The following is a 27,660-nucleotide window of genomic DNA, read 5'->3' as shown; positions in this document are numbered from 1 at the left end:
CTATTGGGGAACTGTCTATCCTAGAATTTGAATTCAACAACAATAAATGTTGGTGCAACTCACTAGGTTAACCGCAACCTACCAGCAAGCAGAGTTAATTGGTTGAAGCCAGAGCTTGAACAATGAACAGTAAAAGTGAAAAATCATAAAATATCAGCTACATTTGCTTATGCAGTGGATGGAATAAGGATACTATCCTATATTCTTTGTTTTCTGGGCAATGAGTATATTTGCAAACCTTCATTTTTAATTAATATTTTTCCTGTATTTGAAGTTTGTTGATTAACATTTGTTCTTGAAAGTAGAATTCCAATATGGGATGATGACTCCACAGGAAGATGGGCCATCGTCCTGTCATGCTGAATTTTGAGGTGCATAAATCATTAATCCATTGTGCAGCTTCTTTAGGAAAAGAGTAACTATCTGTGATATTCTGTGCTGTATGATATCCTTTTTTCCCCTTATAAAAGCATAAATGCTGGAAGAAGCATCTATGGTATGGATTCAAAATACTACACAAAATGCTGATGATGTTCAGACGCTGACTTTTGCAAGGTGACAGCATCACAGAGTATTAACTTCTTCAGTGGATTAAACTACTGATGATTTTATAGGTGAATGGATTGTTAGGAGTTGAAGCTTAGCTAAAGGATGTAAGCGATCTGAATGAATATGTCTGCTTCCAGCCTACTGCTCTCTCTCACTTTGCCTTCTGGCTGCCAAGAGGTGAACCCCTTTCTTCCCTGTGCCTTTCTGCCTGGAGCTTTGGCTTCACTATAGGCCTAACAGAAATGGAACCAACTGACATGGTTGAATCAGTTTTTGAACAAGGTTTAGCTAAGAGTATCTATATGTGGAAAGAGTGAAGCAAAGGTATCGAGGCACTTTAGAAATGATTTATTTTGGTTTGAGAAGTGTTGATATGAATACAACCTTTCCAGACACTGAGCTGTAAGACAAGACTAAGAGGCTGAACTCTCAGTGGTTTCCCATTAAAGGTCTTCCAATCCTGAGTCCTTGAACTATGTTCGCTCACCAGCATCCCCGCACTGTGCCCTGACTCTTGTTACTGTTTTATACCTCTTCTTGTCCCTTTTTATGATGCCTGTCAGCATCCTGGGATCCTTAGAAGTTGTTTAAACACAATTAGTTTCTGTGGCTTCTAATATGTACAAATACAAGATATTTTGTTAATATCTGTATGCGGTTATAATATACCATGCTGTAATTTTACATTTTGTCCAACATGAATTAGGTAAAAATAAACACATGTACACATACCACTTACCTAAAATACTATATATGTGGTATATAATAAAAGATCAGCTTACTCCTTAGTCAGCATAACATGGTTTCTAGTGTTTTTACTTTCTCTCCCATATCTAACCTGATGCCCACTATTAGTATTCAAGTGAAAGTAACAAGGTTATTTTTTACTCTCACAATGTTTTTCTTTTGAATGAAGCCGCTGCTTGTTTAACATAAACAAGTGTGAAATTCATTTTAATTTTACATTTCACAATTTGATTTCTGATACTGATCACAGAGAACTATTCTGTGTATAACATTGTATTAAGTGTGAGGCAGGCTGAATCAACAGACAGAGGACTTCCCCTCTAAGGCAGCGTGAAGTCCAAGAGCTCCAGCCTGATTATAAATAAACATGAACATTCAGACACCAGAACAGACATGGGGGAAATTAATATTTTTATCTATGTATTTGATACAAAGTACAATGGTTGGGTGTCAGGAAGAAGATTTGGGAAGAGAAATAATGTTTTTATATAAGAAAGGAACATGGAAATTTTGAGAGCTTTCTCTCCAGTAGTCAGTGTAATTATTCAACTTGGCAGTAAACTTTACAGATTCAAAATGAGTTCTTCCTCTGTTCATTAAGATAGCATCAAGAATGCTTGCCATAGACAGCTTATGTCTGTGCAGGACAATGTGAAATATCTGACTGCTAATAACTCTCTCATGAAGTCGAGTCTTCTGTCTGCGTGACATCTGAGCTCTGAGCATACTAATTTTATCTGATACAGTGCACTTGGGTCCTCAGGATGTCTTTGTATTGATCAGTTTCATACAAATAGTTTGTCTGTGTTCTTTGTATGACAGAACAGCAGAAGTAGCTCTTGCTCAAGTAATGGAAAAGAAATTCTGCATTTATTTTCATATTGAACACATATAACATGAATTCTGAATGATTAATAATTGATCTTAGAAAATATTTAGCAATTGCATATGAGAAGCTAAACTATTAAAGTTTTGTATAAAGTTCAACAAAAATAAAAATAATATCTATTCTGTGAAATATCAGTTATGCAATCACACATGTTTTAAAAAGTGTTCTGAAATAAATATTGCAAACAACCATTGCTGTCTTTCAACAACGGTCCTCTACCCTTGCCTTCTCCTCACTGCCATCTGCTTCCAGAGAATCCCAGCCCTTCTCCACAGCAAGGAAGAACATGCTGACTTGCCTAAGTGAATGGTAGTAATTCTGTGAACTCATTACCAGAAATTTGTTCAGACGTAGTTTTGTAACACAGTTACAGCCAGCCAAATGTAAGCAGAGATTCCGAGACTGTTTACTTGAAGTTAACATAGCAGGGACGTTTTTTGATTTTACTGTGTTTGGAAGATTTTATATGAGGATGCAATGCTTGAAGGCACTCTAGCCATATCATTACCAAGAGGAATACTTTGGTCCTCCCTTTCCTGTGGTTCCACTTTGCAGGGTTTCCCTCACTCTTGGTCAACCTTGATCGAAAAATATTAAATGAAAAATTTGAGAAGTAAATAATTCCTAAATTGTAAACAGGACGTTCTTCTGAACCACGTGATGGAATCCTAAACCCTGCTGCTCAGTCTTGCCAGTAAGTGTATAATTTCTATACCCAGCATTTATGCATTGTTTATGTTCCTTGTCTTTTAGTCCCTTTGTAGTCAATTTGGTTACCGTTAGTTTGCAATGGCATCACTGTATGCATGTTTCATACTTTACTTTATATAATAATGTTCTTAAGGCACAGAATTCTGTCAATTGAAATTTAACAAAAAGAAGTGGAGACGCTAAGTAAAATAAGACTTCAGAAAAAGAAGAGAGAGAGAGAGAGACAAAGAGAGATCCATAATTTTTATTATAGCATGGTTTCATAATTACTGAATTCAGTAATGTTGTTTTAATCTCTGTTATGCCTAATTTATGAATTCAACTTTACCAATACATGTGTATGTGTAGGGAAAATATAGTCTGATTAGGGTTCAACAGTATCCATGATTTCAGGTATCTACTGGAGGTCTTTGAGCATGGAGGATGTGGATCAGGAGGAGAAACTATAAGACATGAGGACAAAGGGCAAATGCCAAGAATGACAGAGCAAGGACACGAATAACCTCACTTATGGCTGACAACACTAAGCCAAAGGTCCGCCCTTGCAGCTGTCTTGTAGCTACACAATTACACAGTGCCTGAGAGCCATTATCATGAAAACCACTTGCTGTCAGACTTTCGATGCATGCAACAAAAATATCCCAACTGTTACGATAAAAATCCTCATTACCAAAACAACAATGACAAAGATAAAACTTCAGATTGCTATCTATACATATGTGAGAATACCATCCTTTTGAGGATACCGTAGGTTAAATTCAATTTAGAAAAGCAGATCCTTCATCAACTTGAGAGTTTTGCTATTTGCATGCTGCTACATCACTGCCAAGACTTACTAGGGATGCTTTGACTGCTATGTCTTGTCATTATCATCATTAATACTCCTGGGATACAGCTTTCTCTGGATTAAGGCAAAGTGATTACATAAGGTGATTACTAAAACCAATACACTTGAAGTCTGAATACCTGTCTCGGTTTACCTATTTTTAAATTACAACATGGTACTTAATTATTATTATTATTTTTTTTTACAAAATTCTTAGACTCCTGGGATGGTTTCTTTCACTGACTTCTCTTCCTTTCCTTTCTGAGACTTTAACTTGTTATGTATTTAGACTCAAACCCTGAAGCAGCATTGAGAATAAACTATGAGGAAATACAGACCCACATCCTCAGTGGTCAACAAAATGGAGTCATTTATGGAATATTTACACATATGATAAAGACATTCAATGGGGTATAAATGGCTTGAGAATATACATTATGGAATTTACTGGTAATTGGGGATTTAGGGAAGGGGTAGGCTTCCCAATTGAGGGGATTAGAGGCTTTCAACAGGAAGACTGGGTAACTTTGAAGGCAGACTGAAAATTCAATATGGTTGAGAAACTAAAAATCTCATAGGATGTTTGGAATAATGAGAAAAGTATAAGTTTAAAGAGAAAAACGGGGATATAATAGGTGAACACAGAAGGATCCATGCTTTGTTTCTCTGGACCCCCCTGTTTGACTCCCCCTTTCAGAACATGGCTCAGTCACTCTGCAAGCAGAGCCCATCTCTCTCTGTGAATGCTTCATTGTGGAGACCTCTGCTTCTGGTACGAGGTGACCTTACATATGAGGTTCATCAGTTCAGCAGAATGAATCAAAGTGAAATGAACAGAAATAGTGGAGAAATGTTTTTTGTGACCAGATAAATATTTTCTAGTCAATTGAGTGCCCGTTGGCTATTCCTAGTGTGATAGTGAATGTACAAGCAGATGGAACATTTTGAGCCTGAGAGGAAGCAATGTATTGATGTGTGTGCTATTTTATACTCTAAAGGAGTATTAATGAGTATCAGTGGCTACTCACCAACATTAGGCAACATTGTCTAGCTTGGGAACTGAGATGATTGCAATCAATAAGAAAACTCAGATGCTTTCTTATACTACTTGTCTGTTGCATTATTTTTAACCTAGAAATGTGCTTACTGAATTTGCAGAGTTCCTCTCTATTTAAAATACTTTATTAACTGATGTGTGGATAAAATGCAATTTTTCACTTTGTAATATTTAAATAACAAATATTAACAGGATTTTGAGATTCTTTTCTGCCTAGAGATATTTTTTAAAAATAATTTATCTTCAGTTTAGGGATGCTTATTGTTAATATTTTTCATGAGATTACCTTTAGGAATTCTGGGTACTGACAATTGAGATTGAACTATTTTTTCTCTAGTTTTGAGTTATTTTTTACTAACCTCCCTTAATTTGAGGCTTTTGTACATGGCAAATTGGTTTTTTTCCTACAATAATAGAAAAGGATGATGAATCATTCAAAATATAGAGTGCATACAGGCGGGTGCAGTGCCACGCACCTGTAATCCCAGCTGCTCGGGAGGCTGAGGGAGGAGGATTCCTAGTTCTAGGTCAGCGTGGGCACTTGCGTTAGATCCTGTCTCAAATAAAAATAAAATGGGCTTTGGCTGTAGCTCAGAGGAAGAGTGTTTTCCTAACATGCATGAAATCTTCGGTTTAATTTTCAATACCTATCTACTCAGGGTCTTCCAATTCCCTTGCTAGTGAGTACAGTATCTACCAGTGCAGAAGTGTGTTTTGATAAACATTGGGTTTATGACATACCCTCTGATATCTGCGTATTTTATATCAGGGTTGGTTATCTGCCTTTTACAGGGAAAAATGGTGTTATAATTTTTCAAAGTGCAGAAACTGATCGAAGTAATGCTTGGTACATATTTAATTGCAACTATCAAAGTAGTAGTATGACACTTCAAAATAAAAGAACTAAAATGAAAAATAAAAGTTTAATTTTAGATTAACAAAGGAAACATAGCATTCATTGCTAAAAGACAATCTGCTAGAAGCAGTTCATACTAAAAAAGACTTCTAAAAATTAGAAATTGTATATTACAACCAAATAGTATGTTTTTAAAGCAAAGAAAACTCAAATGTATGTGCAATTTGAAGTAGTTTATAGAAAGGAGAGAAAAATGATGGAAAATATGTACTTGAAATGTTATTAGTCAAAAAGTTTCCAAAACTGGTGAAAAACATCACAGATTTTGTGACAATATAAGTGTGACTCATAATAAATACAAAGAACCCTACAAATACTATTTTTAAAATATTTTAAAAACGAGTAAAATGAGTTTGAGACTCAAAATCTGATGAGTTTGAGAATCAAACTCAAGACCTTGTACTTTCTAGGCAGGTGATGATGCTGCTTAGCTGTATCTGTACCTCTTACAGATAAAATATTTAAAAACACAGAAAATATCTCAAAAGCAGCAGAAAAACAATGATAAGTCATTTCCAAACATCATCAGTAAAGCTGACGGTTGACTTTACAATGTAAATTATGGAAAGATGAAGAAAATTGAATGGTATTTTCAAAACGCATAAAATACTAACCTTAAATTTTGCAGTATTTTTTAACCTTAAAAGTTTGGAGACAGCACATATACACATAACCTATGCAAATACATTTCTAACAGCACACTCTCAAAAAAATACTGAGGTGAGCTCTTAAAAAAGGGAAAAGAATATTTGGTGTTTAAAATTAAAATGGGGAATAAAGAGCAATGGTATTAGAAAGTCATTCTAGGAAGTTTGTGTATCTACATTTAGCAGATTTTGAATATGAAAAATGTTGACGACTTGTTATTTGCAATATGAAGGTCTTAAATTCTCTGAGAAGAGTGTCTCTTAGAAAGGAGATTAATTTATCATGGATACTAAAGTTAAAGTTGAAAACAACTATCTCTGTGGTAAAACAAGGAAGGGAATGGATCATGTAACAAGTTATTATTGGAAAGAAATGAAACAATAAAATCTTGCTTCATTCAAATAAAAGTGAAAGCAGGATGAAAACGATACTCATAAATTGAAGATTAGGAAAGTTAATGCTAAAGAATTTAAACCCAAATATGTATTCAGTAACATTACTTTTCATTTGGATACATATCTGACAAACATTATGAGACTGAATTAAATATTTCATATATAGATATCAAAATATGCATGCTATGTATGCATTTTATATTACATATGTAGGCTATATATGTAAATACAAACATGCTAAGTTTAGAAAATTAAAAAAGAAGGTGCATGTTTTGCAAAGACAATAAAAAGCACATTAACTATTGTAATAGTGGAATGCATAGACAGAAAGGCAAAAAGGACTTTATAGATACAAGAGGTTGAATTGGCCACAAAAATTTGAAACTTACATGAACCTAAACCTATAGCCTTAAAAATTGAACTGGATGAAACTAAAAGAAGAAAAATTAACAAATGGATTTTACTTTATTTATTTATTTATTTATTTTTATTTTATGTGTGCCGGGGATCAAACTGGGGACCTGACAAACACGACAATAGCTGTCCCACTGAGCTGTACACCTTTAGACCACACATAGGATCATAACCACTGTGTTCTGCCACCAATATAAAATCATTGATTTTCTAAGACTATAGTTCATTTGAAACTTGTTATCAAACCTAATCTTACACGCACACACATGCACTCAAAAACTGAAGAACGCCAGCATTTCAAAATAATGATTTATGAAAATAGTAAATCCCAACAAAATTCTAACAATTAAAATCACAGAAAGCATATTCTAACAATTTAATTATTCTTAGAATATCAGAGTCAAATAATTAATAGTAGACATTACCAAGCATTTTTTTGTTGAATCATAAAGAAAATACATTTTTTAAAATATGTAGGATGGAATGAATGTTTCTGAAGGCTTATATTAGAAAAGAGTTACAGAAGGCTGAAAACTCCTGATCTAAGTGTCCTGTAGAAGGCAGGAAAAACAAAACAAATTCCTCAAAATATAAAAGAAGGCAATAACAGATAAGAAAAGAAATATAGTCTCAGAATAGAGGGAAAATGCACTATAAAGAAAATATTGAAATTTTAAAAATTGGCACAATAAATCAATAATCAGAGAAAATCATTAGTAAGATATCATATATAATGAAACATTATGCCAATGATTTTAAATAGTTATAATTCTTGTCAGTTTTCTAGTAAAATCCACATGGTTTCATAAATTATATCTATGAATTATGAACACTAAATTTTATATTTATTAAGTACATCATATATGATTGAAAGCTATCATCAAAGAAATCTTAGGACCAGTTGCCTTCACCCTTATTTTCATTCAAGCATGTAAGGGAGGAATAACATCTTATATAGACTTTTTCAAATAATAAAAAAGTCAAAAGGGGAAACAACTATAATTCGGGACCAAAATATACCTCAGAATAACAAGACCCTAGAACCCATACACAATTAGTGATATATTCATTGCCATGAACAATGGCACAAATATACAGTGTAAGTAAAGGCAGCCAGAAAAGTTAGAACACATGGCTTGTATTCAAAAGTTTACATCAAGTCTGATTCCATTTATACACAGTTTACAGATAAGCATCATGACTCTATGGTGTTCATGATTATGGTTGCTTTAACTACTCTGCCATACTGGTACATAATACCCAATGCTCTCAATTTAAAGGAGGAGAAGTTTATATTGGTACAGGGTTTCACTTCATGGCTGAATGACTCCAAGATAGAAACAGCATGGTGGAAGGGAATGGTAGAAGAAAGTTGTTCAATCCTTGGCAGCCAGGAAGCAGAGATAGAAGTGAGGGACTGCGTCAAGAAGACACCCTTCCAGGTCTTATCTCCGGTAACCTGCCTCCAACCTTACATCCGAGCTCATCAGTGGATGAATCCACCAATGACTATAGTGCCCTTCTGATCCAATCACCTTGCACAAACAAGAGACTTTTCAGGGATATTTTAGTTCTAAACTACAACAATGATATTGGGTTAGTTACTGGGAAAGGTTAAGAGAGAATCTCTTGGTAAATTAATAATGTGTTGATACTTTTATCTGGATGGATTTACATGGATGTGTTCCTTTCGTGAAACATCGTCACATTCCATCATTATTTATATGAGGTTTTCCAAGGAGACTGCACTTTTAAATATGTTAACTTATAAGATTTCCTATATAACTAGTTATGAAAGCAAAAGTTAATTTCCAAAACTATCAGTAAGAAAAAAAAAAACAATAATCAACCATGTTGGAGGAAAGATAGATTATCCTTTATGAAAACTGTATGATCAGAGTGTTGATGTGTGAAAAGCCAAAGTTACACAACTAAAACATATCACCAAAGTATGATAAAGCAGAATGTCATACTTTTTTCTGATAAAAGTATCATGTCACATTTTGAGGAGATTTCAGTCTGTATCATGTGGGATCATTTTATGTATTCTTTTGTTGATACCGGGGATTGAACTCATGATCTTGTGCTTGCCAGGCAGGTGCTTATGCTGCTGAGCTAAATCCCCAACCCCACATGGGATCATTTTAGATGACGTTACAGACAAACAGTTTACACTGGTTGTAGTGATGGAAAAGAGAAGCCAGGAGCTCACCTAAGAGGAAGACTAAGTTTCGCAGGCATATCATTATCTGAGCCAGCATCTTTCCTCCTCTTAACATTGCTGTACACCGAGTTCAGCTTCACTCTAAATTTTGTTGTGGTGGTATCTCCAAGTGGTAGTTATCAGGTTCATATATGACTTTTTGTGCCTCACAATAGAGACAGATGACCTGGCCTACCGTGACTTCTTGAGAAGAAGGAAGACCTTCTAAGAGTCCAGTGTCTCCAGCATCTTAACTAGAATTGGATCACATCGCCAATCTGGAAATGAAATAAATGCATTCTTCGAGCAAGCAGCCCATATTTCAAAGTATAATTCATCATCTGCAAATGTAGAAATTGTATGATAATGGTTTCATTTGGGAATACACCAGAAGATGTGTTACGGGCAGGGCTGGGTAATGAACTGTGGACTCCTCATGTGGGGGTTCAGGAATGTCCTCTAGAAATACAGAGGCAACAGCTATTCAACAACCTGATTCATTGTCACCTTCACTGCATTTATGTTTCTTCACTAAGATAATTTTGCTTATTTCCTACATTTTGGGAATTTGGCCTTGAATATCTCTGTAATTAAGCATCTTTGGCTTAGATTTTGCTGAAAATCCTTTTAACATGCTTCTAAAGCTTAGTAGCTATTCTCATACTCTTATAATAAATTGTCACTTGAAAGGCACTCATTTCTCTGCTTTTATGTTGGCTTCTATTATTTTATAATGGATTTCATACTAGCCTTCGGTTTCTTAATATCATTTCATAGCATGGAGGTCTTTGTCACAGGTGCTATCTACTCATATCCATTTTTTGGTGGAGCGGAGAGAAATGTTTGTAACAGGGATCTGAGACACAGGTGCCTAGAAAACAGGGTATCAGTACCAAGTAGAGAAGTGTTTGAATATGGATCTAGCCATCCATCCTGGTGAACTCAGAATTCTGGCATTTTGCAGCAACAGGGACTAATGCTTATGCAAATGTGCTTAGGACCTTGGTAAAGTCGGTAAACTACAGTTCAAATATCAGTATGCCAAGGTCTCTGTAACATGTTCAGTGTGGGCTGCCTCACTGGGGGCTTTGGCAGAAAGAAATGGATATTCATTAATACTTCTGTTACTCAATCAGCAACAACATAAAGATAACCAGTCTTATTTTCTATTTGTAATATATAGAAAGCATTGGAAATCATTGGCTATCTTGTATGACATCCTGTCCTCTGCTTACTATAGATTATTTTCCCATTATCACCCTCCATTAATAACACACACACACACACACACACACACACACACACTCACAAATGCACAGGAAATTTGAGATATCAAACCAAGGTTAAAATGGTTGTATTTTATTTTTTATAAAATAATTCACAGTAACCAATTATGTTGTCTTAAAATCAGCATTTCTATACATATGAAGTGAAATTATTTTTATATAACATTATTCACACGTAAAGTCAGTACATACTGAATTAATGTTCCACACCAAAAAATAAAAATGTAACCACCATATAAGAGAAGATGTATAGATTATTCTATAAACTAGTCTTATTCAAGCTTTATATTAAAATCATGAAAGAAAACAGGTTTTCCACACACCCCATGCTCTCTGGGATTTTGATATTGTGTCAGTGATCCACACAGGCACACAAACGTCAGGCACAGTGTTTTCAAAAAATGAGTAAAACCATTAAGGCAGGATCTGCCTAACTAAAGTGAAGAATTTAAGCCTGCAATTGGATGACAGTTTTGAAGATGACACCTTGGTTGACTCTCTGAACTGTGATAGAGAGAACACAGGTACCAAGGTGAGTTAATGTGGTATGGATCCTGGCTTGGAGATTAACAGTGGCATATTTCATGAGCAACTTGAAGAGAAAGGCTTAGAAGGCTGTGAACATGAAGTAATATTAAGTTGGAAATATTCGATCAGTATACAGTGTATGTATGTGATGAATCATTGTCCTGTACTTCCTAACTATGCAAATTAAAATAATAGTAAATAATTACTTTCAAAAACCTCTGGAACTTGGCTATATCTTTGTCATCTTTCAGACTGATGGGTATTTGGAGAACTGCACTTTGTATCTTGGGTCATCTGGCCTCCTAGGCTCATTGGCACGGAAGTATGAAAGCCTCCTCATTCCCCCAACACTTTCAACCCTCAAAACAGAGCAATGCAGAGAATGCAGATTTCATGAGAAGATCAAGGTATGCAGGGCTCTGAGTGCAGTAAATGGAACTAATCCAGAGGCAGTGGATGGTAACAAGAGACCTAATCCAGGGGCTAGGAGTTACTTGAGGGACTGGCAATAAAATCAGTGAAAGGCAGATTCTTTCCCTTTGAGTAATGTGGGAACTTCAGATGCAGTGAGCTGATATATGCAAAAGTAGCAAGTATGTGTGAGTATCCAGTATGTGTATATTCATTTTCCGGTTATTCTATGAAAGTTGAGTTCTGATGTTTGAAATCCTTATTTGGAGACATTTCATGAACAAGAAGTCTAAGTGAGTTTCACATCTCAATATTTTCTATCAATTAGTTCATAATTGTTGCAGGATGTATGAGCTCTACTTTTAACCCCAGTGACAATTCCTGATACTCTTGTGAAAAAATGTCACTGCCACTAAATTCTGTAATGTTCACCACCGCCACCACCTAAAGAGGACATAGCCTTCCGGTTTTATCAATGGACAGGAGGTGCTCCAGGAGGTTGCGGTGTGACCCAGGGCACCCTGGTCCACACTCACATGCATGCAGAGACGCATTCAGGGTGACCTCCCAGCTGCGGGAGCTTTGTGCTCTCTGCCCAGGCAGAGATGCTCAGCCACTGGACGTCAGGAGCAGTACAGCACAGGTGACCCGCACCCTGGTCTGCACTCCGCAGTGGCAGACACAGGGCTGATGACTGTCATAGCACAGGCAGAAAGCAGGCCCGTGCCTCGCTTGCCTGTGGGGTGGCTGGATTTCTGTACCAGACCCTTTTGCAAAGCAGCGATTGCACTGCTGGCCATGGGAGAGGTCTGGGGCTGCTAACTCAGGTGGTAGCTCCTGTACTCCAAGGGTTAGCAGTAGCTGTAGTAGTGATAGCAACAACAGTGATACTTTCTTTTTTTTCTGGCAAGAAATTCTAAAAGGGTTAAAAATCCAAGGAGGGCGACGGGATGGACCCACCGTAAAAAAAGTGGCACATGCAAAGGTGGAGAGAACCGGCTGGGGAATAATAAAGTAAGAGGGAAGCTAAACCAGTGACCCTTGTCGGCAGTGAAAAGCGGGAGATTAGGAAATGTTTCATGCTAATTTCCATGGAGATTTCTTTAATTTAGCGAAGATTGCTTCCCAGCCCCGCCCGGCCCGCGTCCTCCTCGGTGGTCCCGGCTGCGCTGCGCGGGCACTCGGGCGGCTCAGACGTCTCTGTCAGCCTTTGCCTCGCTCAGGCTCCTTCCCGCTCTGCTTTCTGTCTTTTCGCAGCAGTCTTAGTATTCTTGTCACATGATGGCTTCATCGGACCCTCCTCGTCCTGATCCGTTCAAGCTCTTTCTCCTGCCTGGCATATCAAAGGAGCTTTGCGGGTCACCGAGCTGGGATGTGGCAAGGCACATAAAGTCATCAGCTGCTGGGCACCACGTTATTGTTCTTGACAGAGGCCAGGGGTGGATAGATCTCTAAAATCTTCGATTAGTAGTTAAAGACAAGAAAGAAAGAGAAACAAGGAAAGGAAGGAAGAGAAAGAAAAAAGAAAAAGAAAGAAAGAAAGAAAGAAAGAAAGAAAGAAAGAAAGAAAGAAAAGAAAAGAAAAGAAAGTTAATTTTTTCCATGCTCTCCCAAATGAAATTTTGCAGTCTAAAATAAAGGAACACATCACACACGTGATTTAAAATGTTGCACAGAATTCTGAGGACCTAACATTACAGTTACTCTCTGATTTAGCCGACCAATAAATTTTAAACTAACAATTCAGCAAGGAAGTTACAGGACCCACTTTTTGGTGTGCGCTGGGGGGAAGGGGTTTGCACAAACCTTATAAAGAATAACTGTGGTGAGTTTACCGAGCAATCGAGACTCAGACACCTTTCTAAAAAAGAAACCTGGTTTCCCTGGAAGTCATATGTAAACTGTGTGCGTGTGGAAGGACCTGAGAGGGCGTGTGGCTGCATGTGAACGGATGATGTTGCTCAGTCTCCAAAATGAGGGACAGACTCAGTATTTCAGGGGGTTTCCAGGTAAGGACTGCCCTTGTCTGTGGAGTTACGGAGGACAGATCAGAAGATGGACCCTTCCCACCTCTTCACTGGATTTCCTTCTGCTTCCTCTATGTTTTTAGCAGCAAGCAATGGGCACAATTCCCATGGAGACTGCAGCTAAAGCCTGAGGCACTGGCTTCAGTGGTGCCTTTTACTGGAGCAAAACACTTCTTTCTGCCAAGTTAGTTTTGATCAAAGATTCTTCTGTAGCTCTTACAGTTCCGTCTGTATTCTCTTTACTGTCTTTCTCTATTTTTTTCCTTAGGTTTTCTAAAAAGTCAGTACCGTGTTAGCTTTTTTTTGTGTGTGTTTTGTTTTGAAGGCACAAATTTCATTAATATATTTTAGCCATATTTGGAAAGGTCAGGGCATGTTTTTCTACATTTAATTATATTTTACAGTATTTTGCCTATAACAAACAGAAGTGTCGTCTTAAAATCTTATGATAGTACCAAAACTCCCAATTAGTGTGATGCATTTAGAGAAATGTAAAATAAATTTTGGATTAGAAATTCGAAATAAGTTTTTACCACAATTCTTATAATTCATGAGGCTGACTGAGTGTAGCAAACACGTTGTGTATACTACAAAGAATATACCCTGTTTCTATTCCTTGGCACATGTAATTTCAAGAGTGATTTATTAACTAAAGCAAAGTATTTGAGGTCTTCTCCCCTTAACTTCACCATTTTATTTGCTAGAAATCCTTCAAGCCTGACATGGCAATTGAGTAATGTTCACATCATTATTTTCTACTTCAATGCTATAGCAAATGTTGACAAAATATCCTACTGGGGTGACACATGGCCCCAACAGAGTCTGCCACCAAACCACTAGAAGATCAGAATTAACTCATGGGTTGAATCCTACAGTATCTGAAAGTCAGGGTATGAAGCACATTTTGAGGCTAAGAAGTATTAAAATTGCTTCTTACTGACAGTACTTGAAAAATACTTTTTTCCAGGGGCCTCTTTGAGAAGGTAAGGAACCAACTCCATGTGATTTTGGACAAATGTTCAAATCTTATTTGATGTTCCATTTTGAGAATATTCTGCACTTACTCTGTAGGGCATAGTGATCCTTTGAATAAGTCCGGGCATATGTCAACATTGGTCTGTTAATGGCATAGATTTGGTAAGTAAGAGAAGTCATGCAAACTTTCTAATAACTGGCATAGTCTCTTGCCTCCTATATTGTTGTTGACATGTTTACAAATATCATTAGCAAAGAATTATGGTCTATAATCCATCATAATATTTTAATAAGAGTACATTGCAGTTCATGGATAGGCTATGAAAGAATTTTTCTTATGGTTTTTCTAACTTATCTGTGATTTGTATAACAGCTATTCAAAGTGTGGTGTGAAGTTTAAGGCAGCTTGTGTTCATTTAGCATTGACATGGAGTGATGAAATTTTGGATTCCTAAACTCCCAATCATGTAAGTGAGCAGGGGCCACTTCAATAAATATAAAATTTTAGTCAATATGAAGAAAAGTACCTGGTTTATTTTCCTCTTTGTTTTGCTTGATTTTCATTAAGATCCTTTGTTTAAAATATGAGTTGATGTCTCACATTTATCTTTCTAAATGTTGCTTTCTCAAAATTTGAGATTAGTCTTGTATTTAATTATGCCACCTGACACGATCAAATACTATCATCCAGAGTTACATTGGGAGGGATTTCAAGTGTATATCATTAATTTCATAAATATGCAATAGTAAAATTAAACATTATTCTGTAGTGTCAGCAAATTCCTTCTTGTACACTAAAATACATTAACTGACCATGGGCCTGGTGTATTAGATATTTACTTTTTAAGAAGATTTTCCAAAAGTAATTTAACCTCTTTTGTTTAAGGGTTATATGTATTGCCATGATATAAAATTAGAAAAGGGATTTTATACTGCATTTACTGTCCACATCAGACATGTCACTGCTTTTCACTGTCGGTATTTTCCAAGAAATATTCTTAGTGACTCAGAATCCTTCTGCACACTTTCCTTCTTATAGTAATACTAATGAGAGCTGAGGTATAAGCCAAAGCCTATTTTTAATGTCTTAATGCAGATATTATAACCAATATAATCTCAGTGTCCAAGAAAAATGTTAGGATCTTTATCCTGAATTACTTTATTTGGATAAATGTTATAAATTTTTAGGAATGTGTAAAGTTTCCATTGATTAATTTAGATGGTATTGACAGTTTCCTTGGTTCATTTCTTTTTAGCAAGAAAAAAAATAGGAAGCAAAACTCATCCAATGAGGCAAGAAGTACTGGGGACCCTGAGAGAAATTTTAAGATAAAAGAGAAGAAACATTGATATTATAAAACACTTAAGAATTTCGTTCAGGTATGTTTGCTTTACCCTCTTTCTCAAGTATTGCCTCTCCCTTGCTTTATCTCTGTAAAAATAATACCCAAACATCCAGAAATGGCACATAAAAATTCACATTTATTGTGTGTCCAGTACTGGGAATTGAACCTAGGGCCATTCTCTTCCTATGCCATATATGGAGCTCTTTTCACATTTTTGAAACATAATCACACCAGGTATGATTCAAACTTGCAGTATTCTTGCCTCGGTCTCCCAGAAGTGCTGGAATTACCAGTAGGCATTAACATGTTCAGCTACCATTTAGCTTCTTGGAGAATCTGAAATAAATGTGTAATCTAAAAGTGGTTAAGGTTCTGAGAACTGAGCCAGCCTGAAGTCTTGCTCCTTGACCAGAGCTTTGCAGCCTTGATAGTGTTACGCTTTGTGGAGGATGATTCTTTGTGTTAAAGCTGTCCTGTGGATTGCAGCACATTTAGCAGTGTCTAATGCACCCCATTCATTCTCCCAAATTACTACATATCTTTGGGACAAAGTGAACAATGACCTTGTACTTAGAATTGTTGCTCTGGCCAATTCACCTTTAAAAAAAAACGTTTTGGCTATGAAATTTTGTTTGGTTCTTCCTTCATTTCTTCCCCTCCTTTCCATCCAGTCTTCTCCCCAAATGCTTTTCCTTCTCATTCTTCAGTTGTTAGTGAAGACCTTCATCACCTCTGTCAGAGTCCTCCATGACTCATAAACATTAAAATGTCTTACCCTGTTTGCCCAGAACAAGCATCTATTGATCATTACGACCTTCCTCCCTTGAGCTCCCAAAAGCTGCATTTAGCTCCTAAGGGACTAGAACTGGATTTTCAGCACCCAGGACAGCGCCCAGCACAGCGGAGTCCTGACCATCAGGTAGATGCTGAGTAAAGGTCAAACAGTGAATTACAGGTTTGCTTTGTATATACTACACTCTGTGTTTATCCTGGCCAAATGCCAAAGTGATCTTCCTTTTGTTAGTTAAATTCAGAGCCCTTTATCTTTTGCTTTCCATAACCTACTCCACAGCATCATAATGAAGAATGCAATTTCAAAAGTGACTGCCTGCTTTATTTCATCTCTATCTTCCCAAAGAACTCATTTAGGAATTGAGTTGATAAAAATGTCACCACTATCTGGTGCTTTTTATTTCAGTGTGGCATAATTCCCTGGCTCCCAAGCATGGGGGACCATGCTGGTCTGGCAATCAGGAGGAAGCAAAGGCACATCCCTCCTGGTGTCAATGTTTGTGGCACCGTTCTGCAGTCAATCTGCTTGTGAAGAAAGCAGGCTTGGCAGGCTGATGAGGGCTTTCTTTGAGCATGTGCAGCAGACTCTTCGCCACAATGGCAAGCTTGCACCTTGGGTCTGGCTTTTCTCCTGCTTCATTAAGATTCCTCTATTCTCTTTCCTTGCTCATTCTTCTTGGGAAGAGGGTCATTTCAAAAGAAATGAAACTGATTTTGTGCTTTCAAAAAATGTGCAGGCAAAAGTTGGATGCATCTGGTTTCAGGGTTTATCAAGTCTGCAGCATCGACCCACAAACACTGAAGAGAATGTCTGAACGGGTGGCTTTCTCCCTGAGCCTTGTTGTATCTGGCCATATAAGTGTCTCAGCAGATGTAGCTTTTAAAAGAAATGTACCCCAGGAATCAAACACTCAAGGAAAATAAGACATAAAATGGTGACAAAAATGGTCTTCCTCTTGATTATATATTTCCTCCTACCTTTTATCTTTGCCAAAGTGTTTTTAAAAAACACAGTTAAAAAACAATCTTCAGGAGAGGAAGACAAATAGAAACTAAGAGAATGCTCTCAGTCCTGTCTTCAGCTAGCAGGTGGTTCTGTCTCTCTGTGCCTCTATCTCCCTCCATCTGTCTGCACACCTAAAGAACTAACATTTAAAGTAATGAATAGTTTCTAACTTGCAGGAAAACTAGAATGGCCCTATGTTCACTCACTCACTTAGGAGCTAAAAAAACAAAGACCACATTCACTTTTGAGACATAGCATATTTATGTGAATTAGTTTGCTTCCCTTAATGATAATCCACAATTTATTGAACATATGTTATATGCAATTACAGGTCTGTGAGCTGAGAGCACTGTAAATGGCATCTCATTTAATTATGAAGATCACTTATGATTTTCCTTTGCTCATACTTATAATAATGTGGTGAAAAAAGCAGCTTTTTAGAAGAACTGGGCAATGTAGTACGGTTTCACACATTAATAATTCATATTTGTAACTACATTTTTAAAGATCATTGTAGATACATATGTATTTGCAAGAAATTAAACTTAGGGAACCATTTACCTGGTTCCTCCTGGTAGACCACCAAACTTAGAGAACCATGACAATGTTAGGAAACCACTGATCTGACTTACATTTCAGTTTCACTTGTATATATGTCTGTGCTTTCTATATTCCCTCTACTTTCCCTCTGTGCTTGGTATCTCAGTTTTGCAATTTGACCACATGCCAAGATCTGTGCATTCAACACTAGAGTCAAAAATGTTGCCGTTGTATCCTCACATTTTCCTAGCTACATCTCGTATCTTCCACTCCTTTGCAATTCAGATCTCCTCCTAAAGTATTACTTTTTGGTTTCAAGAATGTTATAAAAATGGAATCATGCAGCATGTAACCTTTTAGGATTGGCTTTTTGCACATAAGACGAGCATCATGAGATCCACCAAGTTGCTGAATATATCCATGGATTTGTTATGGATTAAACACTGGTGATCAATTTAACACCAGCTGAATTAAATCAGCATGATGCTGAGCATAGACGTTTGACCTGAGGAAATTTGCCAGCATAAATAGACATGGAGAAGGAGAAATTGGGCATTGTGGATTCCCCTACGGGATGCTGTTTGAGTTGTTGGTTCCCCTGAAGGAGCTCATCATGACTAACTTCCCCAATGTGAGTTCCACCATTGTCATCAGAGGAACTCAGGACCTTGTTGGTCACTGTGGCTGAGGTTCACTTTGGAGGATGTCTATCTTTACATCAAGCACTACTTCCTGGCTCCAGAGGGGAAAATGTGCATTGTTTAATCTACAGAACAAACTCATCAAGCTGGTTTTCTGGCATGTACTCAATTTTTTTTTTTTTTTTATCATTGGAGGACACAGGACCTCTGTGTCACTGAGGATGGGTGTGATGCCTCTCAGACAGCCCTGGTCTTTGTTTTTAGCATGACTTCTCAGCTCTGGTGTAGAATCCTCAACCTATCAGCACAACTACTTCAAAGGTGAAGAGTTTCGAGCTTCCACCCTTGACCTTTGGGCCTTCCCAGCACAAATCCATAAAACAGACTGGCATGGGTCCTTCTCGTAGACTCTAGACCTCCAGTTGGACTCATGGGAGGCATTATCACGGGCCCTAGGTTTTCATCTGGACTCATGCAGGACATTGCTATAGGATCCAGGCCCTTGAGTCTTTAGAATTATGGACAGATTTCCTGCACCTTTTGTGTTAAGTCTGGGTGACCATCATAAAATAATACTATACATTCTGTGTACTGATTCTAATTGTTCTCTGCACAATCCTGACTACAACAGAGTTGTTCATTTTCATATCTGTACAGCTCACTAGAGTTTCTTTGATCCTTTTTCTACAAAGGACATTTGAGTTGCCTTCATTCTGGGGTTAATGTCCAAAAGGCTGCAATAAGTATTTAAGTTTTTTATTTTTTTTTGTATAAACGTAAGTTTTCATTTCTCTGGGATTAAATTCCCAGGAGCACTGGGAACTGCCTAGTAGTGGGACATTTGTGAGTCTAGTTTTATAGGAAACTATAAAACTATTTGTTTTATAGGAAACTATAAAACTATTTGTTTTTCAACAAAATTGTATCCTTTTACATTTCTACCAGCAATCTGTGACTGACAATTTTTTTGCATTCTTTGCAGTACTTGGTGCTGTCTCTATATTTCATACTGACCAGTGTGTATTGAAAGATCCCAGTAGGTTTAATTTGTACCTTCCCAATGTTGAACATCTTTCCACATTATTTAACTGTTTTGAAATATGATCCTCAATTTTAAAATTTCTTCCACTTCATTTACAACATAGGACTTTAAAAATCCCTTGTATATGGATCATGATGTAAGAAGATTCAGAAATTATCACTTATCATATGGTACTAGAAAGAAAAGGAGGAAGTTGCAGTCAAAATGGTCCATTTACTATATGATTTTTTTAAAACCATGGACAGCACATTAAACAATGAGAAAAAATCTTGTTAAGATTAAAACAAAACAAAAACCAGAAAAATATTTAGGACATGACAAATACTAAATTAATCATAAATAGATAGCAAAAGTAAAATTCCTCAAGCATTTAGCTATTTATTTTGTCTTTGATTTCATAGAAAGTTTCTTCTAAGTGCATACCATGAGGTGCTGTCACATGGTCTAGTTGGAAGATGTGTTGCTTGGTGTTCACTCTGCAGTGATCCTTGTTTTCTTACCCATCCGAGCCCAGGTGGTTGAAGAGATTAAACCTGTGGACCATAGATCATGGTAGCAAGTGTGTATCTAGTTGTTCTATCCCAATCATCTGGTGAAGTCTCCACCATTTTCTTTCATTCAAAACAATGCTATATTCTTGGTTTTTGGGGATGATCTCCTGTATACTATTTAACAGTGTAATATTTTATGAAATAAATTATATAGTATTTAATCAGATAAAATAGTATGTTTTAAAAAGTTTGTAGGCTATGCTTTCAGTGTAGACACTGCCATTCACTGGCAGAGTGACTTCATAGTTGTTATGTAACTTCTCTGAGCTCAACTGTTTTCACTGTGAATAGCGGGTGATACTAGGGGCTTGATATTGTTATTATAAGGGTGATGTCCAATGATTTTCATTCAGATGTGTTGGTGATAAATAGCATCTCCTCAGTGAGCTTCCTTTTATACTTCTTGCTGTATTTGTCTCAAGTCCCATAATCTCTGTGAGTGTTATTATCAGTAGCACCAGTTAGGTACAACCATCTCAATACTGAAGTCACTTGGTCACCTGAGACAAGGAGACAATACCCTGCTGCCACAATGGACAGTTGACATTGAATAGATTCTCTGAATAGATTCTCTCCTCTCTCTCTCTTTCTCTCTCTCTCTCTCTCTCTCTCTCTCTCTCTCTCTCCCTCTCTCTCTCTCTCCCCTGATCTAAGAATTCAGGACTTGCATCAAATAAAAGAGAACAGATTCATTATTTTGGAAGACTGAATCATCAGTTTCAACCCTGTGATTCTTTCCTTAAGAAGTAAAAATCAACTTTTTAGAACTAGTTATCAATACCTGAGGATCTCGAGTTGTGAAAATATCTTGAGCATGTAATCCAGTATAATTTAGAATAGTTCCAAAGATGATGAATATTTCCTCTCATTGGCATAAAATTTGGTTTTTATAGTGTTTGACAATATTTACCATTGAACTGTGTAAGACATCATTTTTGCAATTGCTTAAATATCCAGCTTTTGATATTATATTTTACCAAGTTCCCTGTTCTCCTATGAGAATATCTTTTTTGTTTTTATATGGCAAACTTTTGTAGATATAGCTTAGTCATCAATCTTCTATGTTTATAGTTTAGTTTATTGATATTCTGATTAAAACATGCTGCTCAGAGCTGACCAGCTTTTAGCATCAGTAAATATAAAATAACCTTGTTTCTGTGTATTATGTTTCATGCACTGTATCCTCTTACTTAGAGTACTTTAACATAGCATTTGACTTTTAAGTACACATAGAACAATTCTTTTGTAGGTACCCTGGGACCATGACATTATTATCACATGAATTATCTAATTGTCTAGCATCTTCTTATTCTTAGCTTGTCTACTTTCCCAACAATGTGTTGAAGCAAAACACACAAAAGCATCTCTCCCTGTGGTACTGCAGGTGCTAGGCCTGGTCTGTGTGTAGGTGGGGCCCCAATACACTGTGAGGTAGGTTTGTGGGGTGATAGGTGTGTCAGTCAACTTTTTGTAACTATGACAAAATACCAGAAAAAGCCAATTTAAAGGAGAAAATCTCATGAGTTTGGTGGTGCCTGTTCATAGGTATCTGGTTTCATTGTTGCAGCCTAAGACAAGACAGAATGGCATGATGTGGCAAAGCAAAATGGAGGAAAGATGCTCACCTCATGGCATCTATAAAGCGGTGAAAAACCAGCAAGAAGGGCATCTGTGACAAAATATACGTTGCAGTATGTGTCTCCAAAGACTTATTTCCTTCCACTAAGCCTTGTTTCCTATAGATTCCTTCTCAATAACACCATCAAATTATGACTCCGCAAGTAAAAAGTTCCAGATATTGAAATAGAAGCCCTCATAATCCAGTTGATTCTCAAAAACCCATAAGCTGCCAATGAAACCTTCCTGAATGGACCTTTGGCTGATACTTTGGATCCTAAACATAAAAATGTGCAGAGTGCCCCATGAAAGTGATAATGAATGGGTAAGAAGAGTCATTACATTTGCTTCAAATGCAGGAACAGAGCAGAAAGAAAAAAGTGATTCTGATAGAGGAGGTTTGGATTAGAAACATTATATGATTTAAAAGAGACCAAATGCCCAAACAACAATCCAAACCCTGCTTATTTATAGCAAAGTGCCAACACTGCAATCAGACCTGTAGTCTCAGCTTACTGGCTTGGCTTACTGAGGAAACTCATCTCATGGGCCAACAGAAAATGCTGCATGTCTGCTGTGACACATGCATCAGGTTCACCATCTCTGGGTTAGGATCTTAGGATGGTGGAACTGTCAAGGACTCACCAGTATGGTTGCTTTACCCGCTTACTCTTTTCTGAATGGATCTTAGTCTCTCTGAAAACTACTTCTTCTCCCTCAGATACACAAACTTTACATATTTGGCAAGAAGGGATCATCCAAGTATAGTGAAGCATAGCCAATATTTAAATTCATCATCCTACCATTTGTCTGTAATTCCATGACTGGAAGGTTGGCCTTTCTCCGACTTACCAATGTTGGTCACTTATCTATAAGAGCGGAAAATTATTGTTTTCATTGAAAATTGTTCATGCAAAGTGTTCAGAAAGTGCTCATGGGATGAATGAATAGGGTCTGATGGAAGTGCACACATGCTGATGGTGGTGATTCAGGGAGCCACGCCTGCCCCAAGTCTGGTGCTGGTTCAGGGATGTTCCTACAGGGATGCTGGATAAAATGGTAACCGTGGCGGCCCAGTATTCACAAACCGTGGTTGAGTTTAATCCCAAATTTTAATCAGAAACCTCTAAGCTCATGATACTTACAACTAGGCAGGCAATAAGGTAAAACTTACAGTTACATGTCTCAATGCAAAAACTGATAAAGTGAGTAAAAAGTGAGATATGTCCAGCAGAATACAGAAGCTTCCTACAGTTGTTAGTAGGCATCCAAGAGAGAGACTAACATGAAATCCTTGGTAGTAAGATAGAATGACTTTAAGAAGTCCTATATATAAACCTGGGAAAGTCCTTTTAGCTTTTCTAGAACTCTTTTTTAGTAGGGTGACTACAGTGAACAGTTATGTATTGTATATTTTTAACGTAGCTGGAAAAGAGGGTTTTGAATATTCTCAGCTAAAGAAATGATAAATGTTTTAGAGGATGAGTTTGCTAGTTAGCTTAATTTGGCCCTTACTTATTGAATAAAAGTTTCAAGGTATCATACTGTGTGCCATAAACTTGTATAATTATTGTCTTCAATTAAAATTATATATATATAATTAAAAAACTTTTACAACTTTAGAAAATGACACACATTTGCTTAAAGAAACACATAGATGCTTGAAAACTGTAAAAAATAGCCAATCAGAAAGACAAACATGTTTTATATTTCTTTTCCTTTTAAAGCACTCTGAAAGTGTGAATGTATTTATTTTCTCTTCATTGTTTAAAAAAAATTAGGTGATTTTTTTTAAAAAAGAATATAAGTACATAATGAAAAATGCAGTTTCCCTCTGCAGAGAAACTGAAACCCACTGGAGATTTTAGCTCGGTGGCATAAACACCTGCCTGGCAAGCACGAGTAGATTTTAGTCATTCTATAAACAAAGAGCAAAGAACTAATGGCACTGTGGGCAGTTTTTGTGTGATAGGTAGTGCTGTCCTTCTATCCAGTCCAGAAGCACAGCTACCACCCTTAACAGAAAGCATCCTCAAGAATTTGGAAAAGTTCTTAATCTTTACTAAGCCCAGACAAAATATATCTGCAATATCAGTTAAAGAGCAGCAGAGAGTCAGTGGACAGTCACGAGCCATTCAAGCTAACAGAAAGGGGAGAGAGATAGTTACATGGTGGCAGAATAAAATTGAGAATATCATTTCATTGTCTTTAAATTATGTCACAGAGGATCTCTTACATTCTAGGGTCATTCTCTCAAAGTCCATTTTTAAGATACTTTTGATAGAGAGAGTGTGAAGGTAAAACAATTCTCCTTAAGTGTTCTTCAGTTACTTGAGTTTTGTAGCCTGGCTGGCAACTGCACGGACAGCACAGGACTCTGGGCTTGCACGCCTGATGGGAAGGCAGGAGGGAGTGTGGGAAGACTGGGACAGAGACTTTTCTCTTGACATTTACTAAGCACTCCTAAGATGCAAAGGCTGCTCAGCACTCAGATTAGAGTCAGATCTCTGGGAAATTCATGGGCACTGGTTTTCATCTAAACCCTTTCACGCCCCCTACACCTGCAGAGAGGTCTTGAGCCTTGAGTTCTGTTTAGCCACTGGGCTGCTCTTTGATTATTTCACAGTCTTCTAGACAGTGTAAATTTTATTTCACTTTAGGTCTGAATAGAGCAAAAAATGGATATTGGCTTTTCTTCTTTCTTTTGGGCGTTTAAGTTCCCTATAGACCTTTTAATATTTTTTCCTGTGTTCTGAGCCCCTCCAAGTTAATGCAGACATTCAGAAATGTTAAGCGTGAGAGCAGTAGCCTGTCAATGAACCTCAACAGTGCTTTTAAAGGATTGCTTGATAGGTGCATTCTTTCTTTGGTTCAAATGAATCGATACTCACATGCCCTTCTGGCAGAAGAGCTGACACTCTCAAGATTCAGTCAACTACTTTTTGAAGACTTTGAGGTATTTGAAGGCAGACTACTGAGGCCTTGCTTTGTTCCAGTTGTTGATCCTCTGCAATGTTGTAGAACATGTGATGAGGTTGCACAAGGATGAAGGTGGGGTAGGTTTTTCCATACTTTCAAGTTCTGCATACGGAGCTGCAGCCAGACTGTCTAGAGCACTAAGCATTCTGATAGTCTCACTTTTAAGTGAAAGCAACTGGCTTTTCATAACCAGTGACCCTGGGACAATGCACCAACATTATTCAACATTGATGATGTGATGTGTGTCAGGAATGTCACAGGAAATTTAACTTAAATGGCAAGTGCCCTTGAACCGTAAGTCTTATTTTGGATATCCAAAAGACATGGACCTTCCCTGAAAGAAGAGAGCCCCATGTGTAAGCAGGAACAACTAAAACACAGGATCTGTATCAAATTTGTTATACACATAGAAAGGTATAGGCTGTATATAATATCAACTAAGAGTTTTATTAATAAGAAGGTCTGGAAACTTAGATTCACATCAATTTTGATGAAGAATTTATCAATCAAGAATTAGCACATAGTCATTTACTGCTGATTTTAAAACAGGTAAAAATTGCAAAATGAATTTGATGCTTTAGAATAAACTTAATGTTTTTGTTCACACAAACTAATTTTTTACTTTTGAAGTTATATCAACATAATTTTGCTTATAAATGCAAGGAAATGAAAGTGTAGACTCAGGATCATCACAGTGCCTATGCAGATGTCAACATTATGTCACAAAAACTCAACATAAACATACTTACCATTCTATGTGATGTCTTCTCTAGAACCTTGTAAGAAGATGGTTTTCCATAAGTGAACTGACATTCAGAAGTCTAAGGGACCTTACCTAATATACACAGATACTCCATAGAGAATCTATGGGCAAAGTTAATCAATTGCTTATAATATGAATTATTTCTTTGAACAAAACTAGCAGTTTATAAATTCAGATTCTGTATCTAAGAATTTCTCCCAAGGGTTGTATATAGAATGGCCCTGATTGTGTACAAATGTCCTTCCTTTGGATGTACATGCATGTAGCATTCTGATTTGAACATTCCAGTAAAGTATGGTCAGAGGGAGCTTTTCAGGCCACACAATTTAACGAGCAGTTCCATATCACATTGTACTGCTTTCTATTTCCTACTCTTTTGTTTTCTAGACAGTACTTTACATATTAACCTATACTTTGTTCACTAACATCTGCAAACCTCTTTTCCTCCAGATAAAGTCAAATAGTTCAGTAAGTCAAATAGGACCTCTATCAGGTTTGTTCGTGGCTGGAGTTCCATTACCTGGAACATGCCCTAAATACATATGTTTGAGTGCATTAATGGATGCTTCTCACTGATTAACTAGGTGGTTAGCATGATTCAAGCATGTGACATATATATATATATATATATATATATATATATATATATATATTGGTAGAAGCAATAATTTTGATCTTGAATGTCCCTCAAAAACCCATGTTAAAGGCTTGGTCCCCAGCCTGTGACTTTACTGGGATGTGGTGGAACCTGGAGAAGGTGAAGCATAGTGGAAGAAAGTTTGGTTATTGGAGGTGCGCTTGTTAGAGATTGTGGGATCTGAGCCTTTCTTACTCTTCTTTGCTTTCTATTTGTCATGATGTAAAAGGATTTGCTGTGCTCCCACACCAAGTCCTCACTCACCACTAATCAAAAGCAGTGGGGCCAAGTAACCATGGACTGAAACCTCTGGAGTCCTAAGCCCAAATAATCTTTGCCTCTTTATCCTTTTTTTTTTAATCTCAGGTATTTTTCTATAATAATGTAGCACTAAGATGATAGAAAAAGTATGTTAGCTACAAATTACTAGCTATTTCCCTCAGGCCATTCAGAAGGTAACTGAGAAACTTAAGAATGAGAGGTTGGAAAGCTACTTCTGAAGCTTATCAGCTCTGTGGACCTGGGTAAGTTGCTTTGCTTCTTTGAGTTTCACTTTCTTCATCAATTAAAGTAATTTGATTAATGGCAGCACACCTAAAAGTTTTATGAAAACTGCAGGAACAAATACAGTGGGACCTGGTTTCATAAGCTAAATTTTCTCTATGATTCTGGTCACAAACCAAACTGGACAAGAAACGAACAAGGTCAGCACTGAATCTAATCACTGATTCAATTGACTTCTTGTCCAGCTCTGCTTGTGACCAGATTTGTGGATAGAACCAAGTTCGTGAACTGAGGCATCACTGGTCCAGCATGATGTACATTACAGTGCTTGCTACAAGTGTCATAAATGCTAGTTACTTTTACAATTATTTCAAACTTTGATTTATTTCATAATTAATATTAGGCTATTTCACTCATAGTTATCCTATGCTGAACTGCAATTTGAAACAATTATTGAAGCAAAAATGGCGTTAATTCATTATGACCTTTGCCAATGAAACCTTTAATGATCACTAGTTAAGAGTCCTGGCTTCAATATACATGACTTCACTACAATCATCTACAAAGGTAATGCTTCCATCCCCAAGGTTTCCCTTTAAAAGTGCTTTAAGGCTCAGCTGCCATTCTTCTGATTAACCAACTCTCCCCTTAAAGGACTTG

This window comes from Cavia porcellus, unplaced genomic scaffold, assembly GCF_034190915.1.
Source record: "Cavia porcellus strain 051 isolate PalLab524CR breed Dunkin Hartley unplaced genomic scaffold, mCavPor4.1 scaffold_6, whole genome shotgun sequence".
Classification (NCBI taxonomy): domain Eukaryota; kingdom Metazoa; phylum Chordata; class Mammalia; order Rodentia; family Caviidae; genus Cavia; species Cavia porcellus.
The sequence above is the reverse complement of the archived record's forward strand: the minus strand, read 5'-3'. Positions refer to the sequence as shown.